The following is an 18,449-nucleotide window of genomic DNA, read 5'->3' as shown; positions in this document are numbered from 1 at the left end:
TTTTAAAATCTTGTCAAATCGTTAGCAATTTGAAATAGTTTTGAAAAATATTTTGTTCAATATTGATCAAAATTTAAGAAGTTTTCTTCTATTGTATTGAATTGGAAGAAAAACTTTGATCGCACACAAGCAGCTTAAACCTTATTTTTTATTGTTTAAATCATGAATTTAAATTCAGAAATTGCTCCGATTTTCTTCTTTTCATGCACTTCATTTTCATCTGAATTTACTTAGAAAATGTGCAAGAGAGTACCAGTATTTCTGTTTAACTAATTCCATATTTGAAATAAAAATATATAATTTTGCCCTGAAGGTACTATTGTTAACTGTAACTGAATGGTTACGGTGGATATAGTTGACTAACTATAGTCACGTGAACAGAGCGTAACTCTTCACCATTATTTGGAATATTACCTGCGTCATCTGCATCTATGATTGTACAGCTGTAGATGGTGCTCTCCCTCTCTAGAGCCATCCGGATGTCTATCAGGCTCCTGGTCTCCACCGAACCTGTCAAGCAATGCAAACTCAACATAACATTGAACAAGTTTTTAACTTCAATTTTTATATTCGTGTGGAGTGAGGAGCACACAGGTAGACATGGGGTAATTTTGATTGTGCTACGAAAGCCCCTTGGCTCTTGGTGTCCATGAATGAAAATATGTCTAGCAGAGCTCACATTTGACGTGTAGCAGAAATTGCTTGTGAAGAGTATTTTATGTGCTGTGCACTTATCTTCCAACTGACACTAAAGACAGGTAGGCCTACACATTGCAAGTCTCCATGGTGGTCAGCACTTCTTCCGCTCAGACAACACTTTCCGTAGGCTATGCTTTGCAGAATTGCCCAGTGTTAGTATAATTATTACTCATATTGTAAATTTCTGTATGTTACACTATTTAATATGAATACTGCAATAATCTTACTCTCGCCTTTCTGTATTTGTTGTGCACACCAGAAAAGCATAGTTAAAATTACAGCACTTTTCATTTCCAGGACTGATGCATTAAGGTTACACGAAAATCATAAGCAGACTGAACAAGTGCTACAAAGAGGGAACAGTCCATCTCAACAAAATCGTAATAAAAAAGAAACGCTACGCATTCTCATACGCTCTGAGTACTTAGTCTTCTCGAAATTCTTTCATGGAGTGAGTCTTGATGGGAGTCCACCTGTATGTAGGCAACAGTTTCGCACAATTGCTCACAAGTAGCATATATACAGGGGCTCTTATTAACTGCACATGCTCACTGTGTTGTAAGCGAAACTTAGACAATAAGGAAACTCCAATGGTTGTTTCCGTATCTGTACATATTCGTAGATCTGTGGTTGATTTTTTTGTGTGCGGTTTGTAACAACTGGTGTTGCCTAAATCCCAAAAGACACAAAACCCTATATGGAAGAACATACTGTTTTATCGTCGTTAAAATCTAAATATTTCCACACATTCAAACATGCAAGCTATCAAAAAATCTGTAAAAACTAATTTCAAGGATAAAGGAGGCATTATAAAAATGCTATAATAATATTTCTCAAAGCAAAAGCCTTATATTTCTAGAGGTAAATAATCTTAAACCCTCAGCTTCCTGCTACTGAAATGCAGACCAGGAATACTGCTGGAGTAATAGTTCATGATAATTCAATTATTTGATCTAATAAAGAAGATGAAAGCCACAGGGTCTTACCTTGTTGGCGAAATGCTTTGTCCACCATCATTAATTCTGTTAGGTATCCCATTCCATTGTCTGGTATCCTGGTGTAGCCAGATGTTTGGCTGGGTTAGTTGTAGGGTCCCACTCCATGGACTGCATGTCATTCTCGGCGTCGATGTCTTCTCACTCCATGGACTCCTGTTGTTCCTGAAACATTTCAGAAATGTGGAATAGTAAATAGTAAAATTTTATTCGACGATGGAGAAGTTTTAAGGGCTATAAATGCCGTAATTTGGCTCACTTTAGAACAAAACTAAAGTTGGGTGTCCCATGATGTAGATTGATGCAGTTAAATTAGTCTTATTGCTGAATGAGTGGACTCTATGAAACATATAGAGTTCACTCTCTGAAAATTTTCTCTGGTGCAGGTAGATGTCTCTGTAAACCTATAATACTGCAAGAAACTTCGATAATCGAATCAGTGAAATACATGTAAATTCCTGGAATTGTTTCGAAAGTTCTGAAAGACTTGTAATGTTCGCCTACAATTTTTGGAATGTTTGGAATTTAATTTAACACAGCTAGTGATAACCAGCGTAGCTGGAGTAGGGAAAGGGACTCGTGTGCTGGGGATGTGAGTTTGATTACACTCCAGCTGAGAGATTATGATGTGCATATATTTTTTCTTTTCACAATCTCAGAGGCAGTGCCGAAAATGCAGTACACACTGTCCAGCTTTCCACATTCGAACGTGAAACATAAAATGTACCGGTGTGCACTTTTTTTTTTCTTTCTGGCAACTAGTAAGTCTATTATTTAACAAGGTCACTCAGCATCGGCTAAATTGGTGGAATGGAGGTGATATCAAGGCCAAATGAATCCACGATGATCTACAGGATTATGTGATCCAAACAAGTGGTCAGACCAAGTGGGATACAAGCAGTTATGGGATTCAATGTATTTCAATTTCTGTCGACTTTGAGACCACTTCGATAAATAATAGGAGCACCAAAGAAGAAATATGAGTTCATGTCAATTTAGCTGTTATTCAAGGGACCTATGAGCTTTTGAGCTTTCTATGACAGTGACAGCATGTCCTATCAAATGTCTGGGACCAAGGATTATGTCATCATTTTTTCAGAAGCTGAAAAAAAGAAGGTACAAAAGTGATTCCTGTTCTTTAGTGTGAGTGAAACCTACAAACAGTCTCAAAACAATTACCCAGAATTTAAAATTGAATTGGCAAGATTTGGTAAACTTCGTCCACAACACACTCCTGAACATTTATGCCTCTGTATTTATCATGAGAACATGACACTGCTACTTGCATCATTATCAGAAATGTCTAAGAGCATATCAGATTTTATACAAAACGTTGGTATGCAATGAGAACAAAATGAAGTGCATGATGTCTGTGGCACTGCTAGAAAGTTTGACCATTACGTTCTTAATGTATTTTCACAAGATATCAGAGATGATGAATGAATCTACAAACAATGGGTGAAAGACAGAGGAGGACACATTCAGAAAAAGAATATGTGGGTCTGTTGCAGAGATACTGGACGCAGTAAGAGGTAAACTGCCACGATTCCTTAAACATGCAAATTTATTAACTCAAAACAATCTTCTTATTTTCAAAACCTAAAGAAAAATATTGTGCCCAATACAATAATTATTCAGATGACTAATGAAAGTTATTGCTTCCAGTACCAAGATGTGATACAGTCTGCTCATTGGGTGTCACATAGTTGTACTTTGTACACTGCTATTATATATTTTACTTCAGAAACTGAACAATTATAGAAGTAAATAGTGCACAATGTGCATTGATTTATATGTCCTTTACAAGTTCACTGATGGAACATATTCTTGCTGGACATCTCGTGATATGGTATCTGTTGCACGGTTGGGCACACAGTTTACACACGCATGTATTCCTTGGGTCATGAAAACTTGTCACACACATTTTGGAATGGAAACCATGCACAGCTAGTCTCATCTGAAAGTTTGTCTCAGTCCCTCGCGTCGTGTCATTGCCTCAGTAGTGTAAAACTCCTCCCATACTTCATCCTTTTTTCTCCGCAACTCTTCAAGCAGCTTCTTTTGGCACTCTGTAGATGGCAGCTGCAGGTTGATCCTCAAATCCTCCATTAGATAAATCTCTCGGGCTAGTATATAGGTCAATCTCGGTGGTGCAAATTTTTAAATCCCCATTATCCTCTTCAGGAACTTGGCCTTGAGACCCTCCATTGCCCTCATTCAGCTTAACGTTAGATGCTCCCATATAAGCTCTAGCCCATACGTGAGTGTAGGACACACTTTCGCTTCGAAAAGCCTCATAGCTGTATTTAGCGACAACAGAGTTGGAGATGTAATGTCATAGATTGCACGAACTGCTGCAAAACTGAACAATTAGAACATGAATCCTATGTTATAGTATCTGATTAAATGCAGCATGATAAGTTTGCAGTAGCCCACTTCAATACTTTGCTGGCTGATCATTTCAAGACAAAGCATCCAAACATTTTGTTTTCACATACACAGTATCAATCTGATGGCACAGCCCAACATTTCAAACAGAGGTATTCTCTGTCCTGGATAACTTTACAGCCAGAGGAGGTTACTAGGAACTTTTCAACTACTGCCCATGGAAAGGGGCCAATAGATGGGTTAGGTGATATGGTAGAATGACGGATATGAGAAGCTATCTGTGCCAGAACAATTGATCCTGAAACTGCTGAGCAATTTGCTGACTGTACACGGCAGTTATGCACAAAGATACTGCAGTGCAAGTGATATCAATTCAAACAAATCAGAAAAACTAAGGAAGTGGAATCACAACGGGAAGGAAATCTGCACTATCTCTGATACTAGAAATTATCATTACTTTCACTCTGTATCAAAATGCAGAATTAAATATTCTGTTATAGCACACGGAGCGCCAAAAAGGTTATTTGATTTTAAAGAAGGTGTTCTCTGTCCAGCAGCTAAATATACCAGTAAGTGCAGCAGTGATAGTACTGGTATTAGCATTTCACTGACACCGGGAGAGTTTAAGAAATGAGTGAACATAGGGGGCTGGATTTTGGTACCATTCTCTGGAAAGAAAACTGTGAAATACTTTGCAGGAAATGTGGTGAATAAATTTGAAAATGAAAATAAATTCAAGTTACATTCTTAAGATATGATGCAGAAACTTCTAAATTTCAACGGCCAGTGAAGGATGATGAGATGAGTATAGTCGAAGAGAAAAAAAAAATTAAAGCAGTACTACCACAGCCAAGTTTTGATAACAGGCTTAAAAATTCTTTCAATTTTGATTTCAAGAATAATTTTAGGCTAGGTGATATGTAAATGTTGCAAGAAAAGTCATAAGTTGTGTTATATTGCATGGAGTTACACTTTATATGGCATGAAAAGTCATTAGTTTCCACTATATAGTATGGAGTTATGCTTTATATTAGCTTGTTATGTTGCACAAAGATGTGATTGTATTCTCTTCATTTCTTTTATTCTTTGTTTATGGACACAGAAACATACAGAAGGTTGAGAATATTATGTTTGTAAGTACCTTGACAAGTCATGTAAGTCACAATATACCTGTCGTGTAAGTCACAACATATTTTGCTGAATAAGCGCTAAAATAATATTCAAAATTTAATTTCCTTTCCATTGCAATTCAGTTCATCATTGCTGAAAATCTTATCCACCTCTCATAATTTTAATGAAAATAAAAGAGCAGGAATTGTGAAATTATAGTAGGGAATGCATTCTCTTTGTCTTTCATTGTCGTGTAAATCACACTATGAAAAATATTATAATTAGCTTACCTCATGTGTGATGTAAATTTTTCAAAATATAATATGTACAGTCCTGCGCCGTGGCATCGTGGTCTAAGACATCCTGCCTAGGACTCGCGTTACGGAATGCGCGCTGGTTTGAGTCCTCATGGGGGAAGAAATTTTGTCATAAAATTTCGGCCAGTGTATGGGACCGGTGCCCACCCAGCATCGTGATGCCCTTGGAGAGCTACAGTAGGAGTGAAATCTGGTTGCGAAAGCCAGCTATAACGGCTGGGAGGATCATCGTGCTAACCACATGATACCTCCATTCTGATCATCCACTTGTGCTTCAGCATGTGGGCGTGTGGCCAGCAGCCGGCTGGTCGGTCTAGACCCTTCATGGGCTGTAGCACCACAGATTATTATTATTATTATTATTATTATTATTATTATTATTATTATTATTATTATTATTATTATTATTACATCTACAACTCTGATGTATAATAATTGCATTTCTACAAGATTTTGAATCATAAAATACATTTCCTGGCATATTTTTTGCAAACAATGTCTATTAAGTGTTTCCAATGTTGTGTAAGTCACACGTGAACTTCACTGTTAATAATGCATTTTCAATTTAGTTTAAAGTGCACATTCACTATAAACAGTATGTAGGCCTACTATGAACTTTCGTAATATCTTTAAAAAAATAAAAAAAAAAAACAACAAAAAAACAAATAATCTTTTTACGATGTATAAATGTTAATATATTTTAATTTTAATAATTAACACACATAATTATATAAAATAAAATATTTGGGGCTAAGAAGGATGAAGTTACAGGAGAATGGAGGAAGTTACACGACGTAGAACTCCAGGCATTGTATTTTTCACCAGACATAATTAGGAACATTAAATCCAGACATTTGAGATGGGCAGGGCATGTAGCAATTATGGGCGAATCCACAATGCATAGAGACCGAAGAGAAAAAGACTTTTGGGGAGGCCGAGACGTAGATGGGAGGATGATATTAAAATGGATTTGAGGGAAGTGGGATATGATTGTAGAGACTAGATTAATCTTGCTCAGGAAAGGGACCGATGGCGGGCTTATGTGAGGGCAACAGTGAATGTCCAGGTTCGTTAAAAGCCGTAAGTAAGTAAATTATATAAAATCTAGAACTTAATTGTTCTGTTGGGTGGGATGAATATGTTCTTTAAAGAGGCTACAAATTTCTGCATTTTACCTATTTCGGTAATTTATTTTCATGGATAAATACGAAGAGAATTCAGATATGGAACTCATAAATATTATATTTATTTTTAGATATTAATAGTATTAATTATATGAATAATTATTATTAATATTTATTTTGTAATATTACGATTATATTATAATAATGATAATTATTATTATTGATGTTCCATGTTCTTATTGTTCCCTGTTTTCGTGACTTTGTGTAGGCCTACATTTTGCAGTATAATCCACATTTAAAATACTATTTAAATACAATTTACGATTCACAGAATTCCAAACATTCAGAAGTGTAGCATTGTACGATTTATATTGTTTGTATTTATTACTAAGGAAGATAGTCGTAAAACAATGTAGTGTATGAAAACTATAAAACCTCATTGTCTCCAGTAATTTTGAAATTGCATCTCACGTTCGGTAGTGTTTTTAGACAATTGAGGCTAATTATCAGTCCCCAATATATACATTTAATCCTAGAATCGTCACTGACGCTACAAAACGTAAATGTTTTTATTCTCTACTTATTGTTGCAGTTTTCAAGCAGGAATCATACCATAACTTAGAAAGCTTACCTCAATGGGAAGAGGTTATCTTAGTTGTCCCATGGAAATCGAACCGAGCTCCTCAATACACGTACTCTCCGTAAAGTGCTATCTTTGCTTGCTTTAAATGAAATCAAAACCCATAATGGCGGTCCAATACGTCATTTGCATAGTTGAAGATGACATTGTTACGCATCGAGTGATGAATGCAAATTCCATAGAGAATGAAAAAATGGAGCTAGCATCAGTGGGTAGAAACTGTAGATAAGAAAATTGATAGTACTTGGGTTGAGAACTTTCGACCTGATTTTAAATGTAGTCAACTGGCTGCAAGGGAATTTAAATATTGTCATTTCCATATTTTGTTTTTAAAGCATATCTTTAACTTTTCTGAAGAAATTGATATGACCCTACATTTTATGATGCAGTTATGTATTGCATTCATGTTACATGATTTTTATCAGTATAAAAGTCACAAATCTTTACTTTTTCCGAGAGGATTAACTTCAAAACTCTTTGGCTTAGAGATCTTCTTTCTCTTTTTTTATTAATTTTCTACCAGAAACTTCATTCTGTACTATATTGGCAGCGTTTTCATATCATTTCTATGATAGCTTTGAAGGGTTCTCTGCAGATTTTACGGCAACACTTGTATTTCAATTCAAATTGAATTTTCTCATTATATTTTATCTGTATTTTTTATTTTACTGCAAATTTTCATTATGTGAAATATTATCTACTGTAAATTTTAGTTTATTGTAAACAAATTTCTTGTAAGACATTTTAATGTCATCTTAAATGTTACTGTTTAACATTCTTTGTCTTTGGCAACCTCACCAAATTGAGGAAGATTAAATATTACATTAAATTAGAGAAGATGAACCTTAATGTGCAGTTAAGGAAATATAGTTCTTCCCACGTGTTCATTTGTGTATATGGTTTTAAAAAAATTAAATTTCTTTGCATGTGTCCCATTTTCTCTGGAACAAGTGAAAGTAGACAGTTGAAATTTCACCTTTTTTTTATCACAATACATTTTTTGTGTGTGTGTGTGTGTGTGTGCGTGCGTGCGTGCGTGCGTGCGTGCGTGCGCGCGTTCGCATGTGCGTACGTGTGTGTAATGCTCTGGATTTAACAATGAAGTCATCATCCTTCTTGCTTCCCAATATTTTGATGGAAGATCCACAAATGTCCTAAGAGTTTCACAATTAGCCAGGTGCTCCATCTCCATGTCCTCTTCTCTGGCGCACAGTAAGCATTTAGGTGAATTCAGTACTCCAATACGATGGAGGTGTTTACTGAGGCAATCATGACCAGTAATCAATCTAAACATGGCCACGGTAGATTTTCGAGGTAGATCAGGAATTAGTTTTGGGTCTTTAAATGATTCTTTCCATTTTGAATTTTGATGTTTTGCCTGTTGGCTGTTACTTATTCTTTTTATGACTCGTTTTATTTATTCATATGGGAACTTTAAATTTGTTTTTAAGTTGATATAAGTTCCTTTCTTTGCTAACATATCTGCTTTCTCGTTACCGTTCAGTCCACAGTGAACCGGGATCCATTGGAAGACCACTTTTTTATTTGGCATTTGAATTTGTTTTACCATGCAATGAATTTCTTTTACTTTTTCCATTTTAGGGGATGTAGTTGAGCTGATGGACTGGATTGCAGTTTTGGAGTCAGACAGGATGACTATGTTTTTGTACTGGTTTAGCCAAACAAATACATTTTGAAGTGATGTATATGTAAATGACTTCAACTTCGCCATCAAAATTTGTTGTGTACTTGCCAACATTTTTATAAAGAGAAAAGTATTGACAAGTAGCTCCTGCTCCAGCTACTTCATTTAATCCATGAGAGATCCATCAGTGTAAATGTACTATCAGTCCTTTTGTGGATATTTTCTATTAATTGTTTGTAGGGCAATGGCTTTTGCTACTTCTGGATTTATATCTTTTTTGTTGAAGACTTCATCAAGATCAAGGCAACAGTCTACTTTGAAGTTATTAAGTGGATTATATCGAGACATCAAGTTTTCCTTTTCACTTGGTATTTCTAGATTTTGTTTAAGCTTTTCTACCTCTTGTATGTATCCTTTTGGGTCCTCAATGTAAATTTATGTCAGTCATGTGCTAATTAACGTACCGGTACTGATAGAAAATATAGAGTCGGTAAGATTGGAAACTTTTTCAAATTATAATACAGTACAAATAGGTTAATTCGATATTGGATAATTCCAATAAATGTCTATTTCCCTAGTAATTATTTCTAAAACTAATGTTGATAATACATAATTTTATTTAAATAAAAATACATTTCAATTATAGTTACACAAAAAATAATATTGCTACTTTTGAAACTTAAGTTAGAGGTATATACAGTCAACATATTGGCTAATACTAGTATAAATAAATAAATCATTATTATTATTATTATTATTAAATCATATTAATTAACTGATTACATAAATTTTCAGTATACAGAATGAAAGTATAATAAAATAAAATATGGTGTATTGATATAAATTGATTAATTAAAAAATAAAATTTCATCTAAATAAGGGGACTTAGGGAAGGATGCAAGAATACTTGTTGCATTACCACACTGAATGGCGATACCAATGCGCTGATGTAGATATTGACTGCTTCGATGATCCCCAAAAAGCTGCACTAAACTTCTGGCTGTGGTGGAGATAAGAGCTTCGGCTTCACTATACAGTGATCCAAATGTTTCAACCGCAAAAGGGATAAAAATATAATTATCTGTAAAATGTTTATATTTATGATGTTTATTGATAGCAGTGCTTTCTGCTGCAGATCCTGGTGTCTTAGAGGTTGAAGACAGATGAAAAGGGGCCAGTGTATCCACACATGTGGAATCCCAAATTAAAGATTTGCCTACACACCATGAGACTAGAATCAGACCATCGGGTCTTTTGCCATCTGAACAGCTGATCCTGGAAGGTTCTAAGATGGATGGAACCCCTGAGGATGTTAATGCTCTTGTAATGATATCATTAAGCGATGAATGATGAGAGAGACGCCCCTTACTCATGACACAACTAATTGATAATTAACATTGCATTTCTTCGGAATATGTATTATATGTCTTTCTAGTGTTAAATTTACCGTACCTGGTTAACATGTTTCGGCCTGCTATTGACCATCTTCAGAACTGGTTGTTGCTGGTCTTGGCGCCTTTTGTTTTTTTCCCTGTGGGGGTGTGTTTGTGTAGTGTAATGTGGAGTCAAAGAGGATGTGTGTTCTGAAATTGAGTTGTGTGTTGAGAATTTCATTTGGATGTGTTTTTGTGTGTCTGTATATTTCGTATTGTTCTAGTGTGTTTAGTTTCTGACTTTTTGGTTGGATGTGTAGAATTTCGATGTCAGTGTTGATGTCTCTGTAGGTGTGGTTAGCATTTATGATGTGTTCTGCATATCAGAGACATCAACACAGACTTGGAAATTCTACACATCCAACCAAAAAGCCAGAAACTAAATACACTAGAACAATACGAAATATACAGACACACAAAAACACATCCAAATGAAATTCTCAATGCACAACTCAATTTCAGAACACACATACTCTTTGACTCCACATTACACTACACAAACATACCCCCACAGGAAAAAAAACAAAAGCCGCCAAGACCAGCAACAACCAGTTCTGAAGAGGCCAATAGCAGGCCGAAATATGTTAACCAGGTACTGTAAAATTTAACATGAGAAAGACATATAATATATATTCCAAAGTGATATAGTGTTAAAAGTTGTGTAATCAAGATGTATGTTCCATTTCTATTTTCGAAGCTTACATTTTTGGAAAATTCAATAATTTCAACGAAAATATGTCCATTCTGGAATCCTTTAGTGTCCTTTAGTACAGTAATTCATTTTATTTTATAACAGAACAAAATAATGTAACTTTTAATTTGTACTAGCTGAAAGCACCTTATGTTGTCTGAGTTTTCCTTCTTTGCTTCTGTTTTGCATTAAACTGGTTGTTAAACTTCGCAGAAATCTCGTTAACTCAATTATAGACAACCAGAATGAATTGTTTTTACTAAGTTTTCTTGTACATGAAGGTAGAGCTCTACTAGCTGAAAGCACCTTTTTGCTTCCATTTTTAAGTAAACTGTTTAGACTTTTCAGAAATCTTGGAAACTCAACTATAGGCAAACAAAACGAATAAATTGCCTTTACTAATCTTTTCTCGTCAATAAAGATGAATCTTTACATAGCATTCCTTACATGAATTAATAAACTTCTTAGCCAAATGCCTGTCAGGGTCAACTCAAATGAAAACAGTTGTACATCAGACGCCTAAAGGAAAACATTTCATCAGGGCCTTACATCCAACTGTTTTTTTAATTAATATGTATATATATATATTTATTTATTTATTTTTCTGGTGTATTTAAGGCCAACAGAACTTCTCTTCCACACCCACCACCAGGAGTACAAATAAAATAATAGAAGAAATCAAAATATACACAAAGTAAAACTAAACGAAAATATATGCAGGCTACAGTCACACAAACTTTAAATGAGTTAGCATTGTCTTGAAGTTCAGCAAAACAAAAACACACTCCTCGGTACCTACAAGCCCACTAAGTGTTGACTCAATGTTCTGCAGATGTTATATTTTATCTCTGCCTGTCAGTGACCGTTAAATTTCAAGTGGCTTGTCTTATTCTTGGACGTCAGCCTATTAAAAAAACATTATAAACTTTCTGCAGTCTCCTTTCCTCCCCACTGTAAATGTGATCTTGTACAGAGATATAAAATAATAATAAGATCTGTACATTGATCTGAAGCTGTGCTGACATAAATTTTACGTAATTTTATGTCTATATGTGCTTTTACTTGAAATTCAGAGACGGCTGACGATATATATAATAATAATAATAATAATAATAATGATTTATTTAACCTGGCAGAGTTAAGGCCATACGGCCTTCTCTAACACTCAACCAGGAATTACTTTGTTTTCAGTCTTAACCCGTTGGGGTGTCATCGTGAGCAAAAATTTCTCTCACTATTGGTCGTACCAAGAATCAATATTTATTCATTCATTTAGTGTTCTGCTCATGGACAGGTCTTTCACTGCAAACTCAGCTTTCTTCAATCTTTCCTACTTTCTGTCTTCCTCTTTGTTTCTGCATATGATCCATATATCTTAATGTCGTCTATCATATTATATCTTCTCCTGCCCAAACTCTTCTCCCATTCACCATTCCTTCCAGTGCATCTTTCAGTAGGCAGTTTCTTCTCAGCCAGTGACCCAACCAATTCCTTTCACTCTTTCTGATCAGTTTCAGCATCATTCTTTCCTTACAGCTTAATTTCTTATGCTGTCTATCCATTTCATACTCTCCATTCTTCTCCAGAAGTTGCTAATTTTTCTGTTAAAATCTTCCTTATACGTATATAATTAAATGTATATTGGAAAATTTTTTACTCCTGTATGCCTGTTTACATCATATCCGGTTTTTTCAAAATATGACTTGAGAAATTATTATTATCTCACAAATTCAGGTCATATTACTCATATATTTTTTTATTTTATATACAGAATAGAGAAAGATACAGTATAATTTCGCGAGAAGTCATTGTGTAACATTGAGAGACATATATTTTAGAAATTAAAATATTTTTCTTTCCATAACATCTAACATACAATATTGACAACATGATTACACAGAATTTCGCAGTAACACATATTTGGACATGAACAACAACATTTTGGGAGACGTGTATTTTAGAATTAATGCAATTTTTTAGTTGATTTATGTGTATTCGCATATTTAGGAACATGACAAAAGTATCATAGAATTGCTTTTTGATGTGCGTACAATTCTTTGTTTTCCCCTTATTGCATATATATATATATATATATATATATATATATATATATATATATATATTGGGGAAACACAAAAAACTGTTTAAAAAAATGCATGAGTTAAGAATTGGACTATATGAATGGAAAATGTTAGTAAAAACACAACGAATATTTCTGTATCCAAAAATATTTTTGAAAGAGAATATGACTCAATATTCATGTTTGAAAATGTTTCACATAACTTATGGGGTTTTTCAAAATCTGGTAAAGATTTAACAAATTTAATATTGTTTTTTTGTTTTATTACATTGTTGTTTTAGAAATGGTATCCCCTTCACATGCCATGAAGATACTTGGGGAGCATGGAGGTGGAGGCCCATGCTTTCTTGACCTCAGCACTAGAATGAGGTGGTGTGATCGGCACCACGCCCCGACCATCTCAATTTGACAGGAAGCTGGTTGAACCTCGGGGCTGTTCTGGAAGTTTGATAACGAGAAAATTCCGTCACCACCAGGAATCGAGCCCTGGACCTTCTAGTCCGTTAGTTGTTGAAGTTGCAAAACAGTTTATACATAAATAAGTGTGGCAGGCATTTTGAAAAATGTATTGTAGTCTTTAAAAATGATTTTAGGTGATGTTGGAGAATCTTAAAGAACTGCTTGTGAATTTTTACTGCCACAGAAATGAAAAAAACAATATGAACATTCATACAAAATGTTTAAGGAATGGCGCAGTGTTCAGGAGACGATTATTTGTGAAACCTCTTTGTTAGCATATTTCTTTGAAAAGTCAGAAATAGGAAACTCAGCGGCTAGTTCCTGGCGTGAATATTCCATGTTAAAGGCAAATCTTTTTACTGGGGATAATATTGACATGTCAAAATAGCTACTGTAAACTGAAAGCTTTGTTGAGACGAAAGAATAACGCGTACAAACTGAACAAATCTAGTGTTTGAATTCCTTACAGATGCTCCTGATGACAGATACTTATTAGTGAAAGGAGTGGCAGTTGTGGAAATTGGTGGAGCATGTGGCTGTGAAGAATTGTTATGATTGAGACTGAAAGATGTTGAGGTGAATGCTGATGTTATTATCGTGAGTATTGAGGATTCTAAAAATGATTATGTCCCGTAGATTCACAATTACTTCTAGTAAAAATGGTGTTTGTGGTTTACAAATCGTTATCAAGTACAGTACATTATGATTAGGTCAAAGATTGGGAATAACAATTCGCGGTTGTTTATGCGATGTAACAAAGGACAATGTTACAAACATCAAGTTGAGAGGAGTACTCTTTCTACAATTCCTAGCAAGGTAGCAGCTTTTTTAAATTTGGAAAATCCTAAACTGTATACAGGCCATTCATTTATAAGAACTCAGCTACGTTCTTGGCAAACAGAGGTGTGGATATTTTAGCACTTAAGAGATATGGAGGATGGGAGACATCTAGAATTGAGGAAAGTTATGTAGCTGATAGTTTGAGTAACAAGAAAGAGAGTTCCTTGTGGAGAAACAGGTCAGTTATTATGAAGGATCCAGTTAGCTGTGAAAAAGGACTTTGAAATAAGCAAAGAAATAAATCCTGATTATATTCATCGAAATTTTGCCCTAATATTAATAACTGTAATAAATGTAATGTTTATATTAATTTCAGTCGTCAGCACAAGAATGAATGAATAAATGAATGACATAACTTGGTCTGTTAGCTGTTAATAATAATATTTATGTAAATGTTTTGACCAATATTAATAAATGTGATAATTGCAATTTTTTCTGTAAATTTCAGTTGTCGGCAGAAGAATGAATGAAAGTAAATTAAACCTACTTACTTCCTGTTGCTTATAGACACCAAGGAAGTGACGATAAATAGACTTCCTTCCTTAGAATCAATGCAAGAACGATATATTTACTAGAGTAGGAGTGGGGAAAGTATTTTACATTAATGAAAAAATTATCCAGAACAGACAAGAAAAATGGAGGGCGTCCAGTTCAAAATCTGCTTAATGTACTTTCTGATGAAATTGAGTTATGTACCATATCAGGTATTATGGGACTTTTTTCTCTTGTACGCAGGAGGGACCCGAAGGTTTGAACTGCAGCCTGAGGCTTATCTGCTTTCTGGGACACACTTTACTAAATGTACTAATTATGGATATCAAATTCTATCATACTCCCACATAAAAAGCTGTATAAGTGTTAGGCTCCGCTGCAAAACTTGCGTAATATATGAAGATAGTAGCAATACCCTGTATCAGAATGTATCCAATGAAATGACAAATAAGAATGCATGTTTTAAGAAAGTCTTTCTGCAGTGTTATTAATCGATGAAGAAAACATATTTTTCTGTAACTGAAATAAACATGTTTTACACGCACTTATTCCAACATTGGGTTTGTTCACTCACTCACTCACTCACTTAATTATTTATTTTTGTTTATTTATGTATTTGTTTATTTGTTTTTTTGTTCCTTTCGTATCTTCCGTTCATTCTGTTTATTTATTTACTTATTTGTTCATTGATACAAAATAAAATTAGGAAATTTTAATAATCTCATTATTACATATTTAGACATTACAACAACAGTGACTGCCTCCGTGGTCTGTTGGTCAGCATGCTGGCTTCCAGATCTGGAGGTCCCTGTTCGATTCCCAGGCTCGGCTCTCAGTGAATTTTTCTTGAAGAAGAAATTTCTTTGAATGTGAGTGTGATTGTGAGTGTGCCAGGTTAATATTAATTAGCCAATTATCAAAAACATAAAATACATCAGGGCTGTCGCTGGGCAGTAACCTGAACACACGTTTCAGCGTCACATTTTTGACAAGTAACTCCATCGGCCAGCACAACCATGAAGCATTAATAGATGCTGTAGAATTACCAACAAAGAAAAAAAAAAAACAACAACAGTAGCTCTTATCGATCAAAATGAACTGTCGCGTCAATTACAGTTAAAAACATTTATAAATCCCTTCAAAATTCGTGTTAGAGATTTCATTTTAAGTTTAAAACCGAAAATTGTATAAAAGTAATTAAATCGATAAATAAAATCGCGTGCAATTTGTAAAGCCTTAAAGAACACTTACTGGTCAGAATGATCGGTTCAATCTTTCTTGTGTTAAAAATAGTAGCTATTGTTTTATGAAAAAAGTATAACAATTAACCACATTATATTTCAGTAAAACATAGCCTACTGTTGTAAAGTTTATTTTATTTTTGCTTTATAGAAACTCCGCTGCAAACCCAGCTTATTGTACAATTGAAAGATCATTATCTGCTAAACTAATTGAACAAATCTATTAACAATTTGTGTTGTAACAGAAAATAATATATATTTGCAAACTTATATTAAAAGGTAATGCTATTAATCATGTTTACTGTGATATATTATTTTCTTATTTTTCTTGATCTAAAATTATGCATTTAGCAAATTTTGAATGGTACTCCCTCAATTACAGCATTAAACTTACAGAAAGGAAAACAAAAGATGCCCCACTGTAAAATGAGAAGATGGAGTTCAGATTGAATGGGAACGATTCTTTATTATTCGTGAATGAATCGACCCAACTCTATTGTCTATGTAGCATTTCCAGGGTGACTTTAGCACAGGCTTCAATGATACTGTTCTTTAAATGTTCCACATTCTCAATTTTCTCTTCATATATCAAGCTCTTTATGTAACCCCAAAAGAAAAAAATCAAGCGGTGTTAAATCTGGAGACCTGGCCGGCCATTCTACTGGTCCACATCGACCAATCCAATGTCCAGGGAACTGTTCGTCCTGTCTGCTAAAACGTTTCTGTGACTTAACCTACCAGAATGAAGAATGTTATCAATTCTTTCCTCTTTCGATAATGTCATCACGAAAATCAAGAAATTTGTTACAGGAAAGCTTCAAATAATCACAGCAGTGCATTGAAACTGTCACAGGTTAATCAAACAGTAAAGCAGGAAAAGTTAATTACCAGAATTGCATGAAAACACCTTTTCCAAAGCCTCCTCAGTACTGTACCATGTTACAAAATATCTGTAGATGCAGTAACTAATGTTTGTGTCATTATTACAGTTATGGTATCTTTAAATAACTTGAAAATGATTAGAGATATCTCAAAACGAATTGCACTATTGTTTTTCTCAGAATAGTTCACATGATTTTGAGTACCTACATGACCCTCTTTCCATTTAAAATTTCAAAGTTGCATTCAAAATGGCGGCTTTTGAGATAGGTGAGGGCTAGAATCGAATGTGTCATTGGTAGAGCATTTTTCTTAGAAATAATGGTAACACCAATAGTAATCTAAAATCAAGCATATGGAAGATATTTATATATTCCCAGACTTTTGATTAACCCTGTATATTAACAGTATGTTGTTTATTTTTCCCCCGTAAAATCATATAAATTCCTAAACATGAGATTTACAATCCTAAAAATTAAATTGGAAAACCTAATTTTAGTATCTTAAAACCTATAAGTTCTGTGCTTAGTAATGAGGTACATTACAGGCCTTATAGTTTAATAAATGTAATGCAAACTCTCATCAGTCACGTCTTGGCCTCCTCAACTTTCAAACGTACTGTCCGCCACTGACACACAGCAGAATATACATTTAAAATGACCACAGTACAAGATGATGAATCCCGTAAACCTGCACACACTGTTTTGAAAGTGGAAAATTTTCTTCTTCGTCATCTTTTTGGACGTCATATTCTCTTTGTTCGAAGATTTTGGCGTTTGTTCAGTTATTGCAATGTATGGTTATGCCATCAATACTGCGATGTGTGAGTAAGTTTTCATTTTACATGTTTTCATGTGTTGATATAATAGTCCTCCTATTGTTTCCTCACGTTCAAATAGCATTCCTGGTGGTTTCCATGGACCATATCCTAAAATCTTTCCAAGTTGTATTGTTAATTTGTCGATGGCTTGTTTAAATCGTCCACACTGAAGGAATATATGATTAATGTCTCCTTGTTCTTGTTGACATGTACACAAAGGTAAATTTGAAAGAGCAATCTTGTGTAAGTAGTAAGGCGTATGGCTGCATCTTAGTTTTATAGTACTGATAAAAGTGATGGGGGGCGGTGTCCTTTATAATCACAATACCATGGGCGACTTTGTATATTATGGTGTATCAGAGTTTGTTCTGTGTAAGATCCTGTAAGGTGATGTTTAATATGTTGTTATTTGACATGTTTATTGCGTCCTTTGCAAGACCATCCACCATCTCGTTTCCCTGTATTCCGGCATGTCCTGGTATCCAGATTAATTTGAGTGAGTTCCCTTGATTCACTTTAAATATGGTTTGCTTGATGTTTATTTCTAGTCATGTTTATTTTGTGTGTATGTCACTTGGTAATTCTGCTGAGTACAC

The 18,449-nt window shown here is 34.5% G+C and overlaps 1 protein-coding gene across 1 annotated transcript in view; it reads left to right on the top strand.

Annotated features, from left to right (window-relative positions):
• LOC138715539 (uncharacterized) overlaps positions 1 to 18,449 on the top strand; it is a 171,754-nt gene that overhangs the window by 31,741 nt on the left and 121,564 nt on the right. Inside the window, exon 4 of the mRNA XM_069848584.1 lies at positions 14,051 to 14,178. The gene's annotated coding sequence lies outside the window, so the exon portion shown is untranslated. The remainder of the gene's footprint in view (positions 1 to 14,050; positions 14,179 to 18,449) is intronic.

Source organism: Periplaneta americana, chromosome 15 (genome assembly GCF_040183065.1).
Source record: "Periplaneta americana isolate PAMFEO1 chromosome 15, P.americana_PAMFEO1_priV1, whole genome shotgun sequence".
Classification (NCBI taxonomy): Eukaryota; Metazoa; Arthropoda; class Insecta; order Blattodea; family Blattidae; genus Periplaneta; species Periplaneta americana.
Note: the sequence above shows the minus strand (reverse complement) of the source record. Positions and strands in the feature narration are given on the sequence as shown.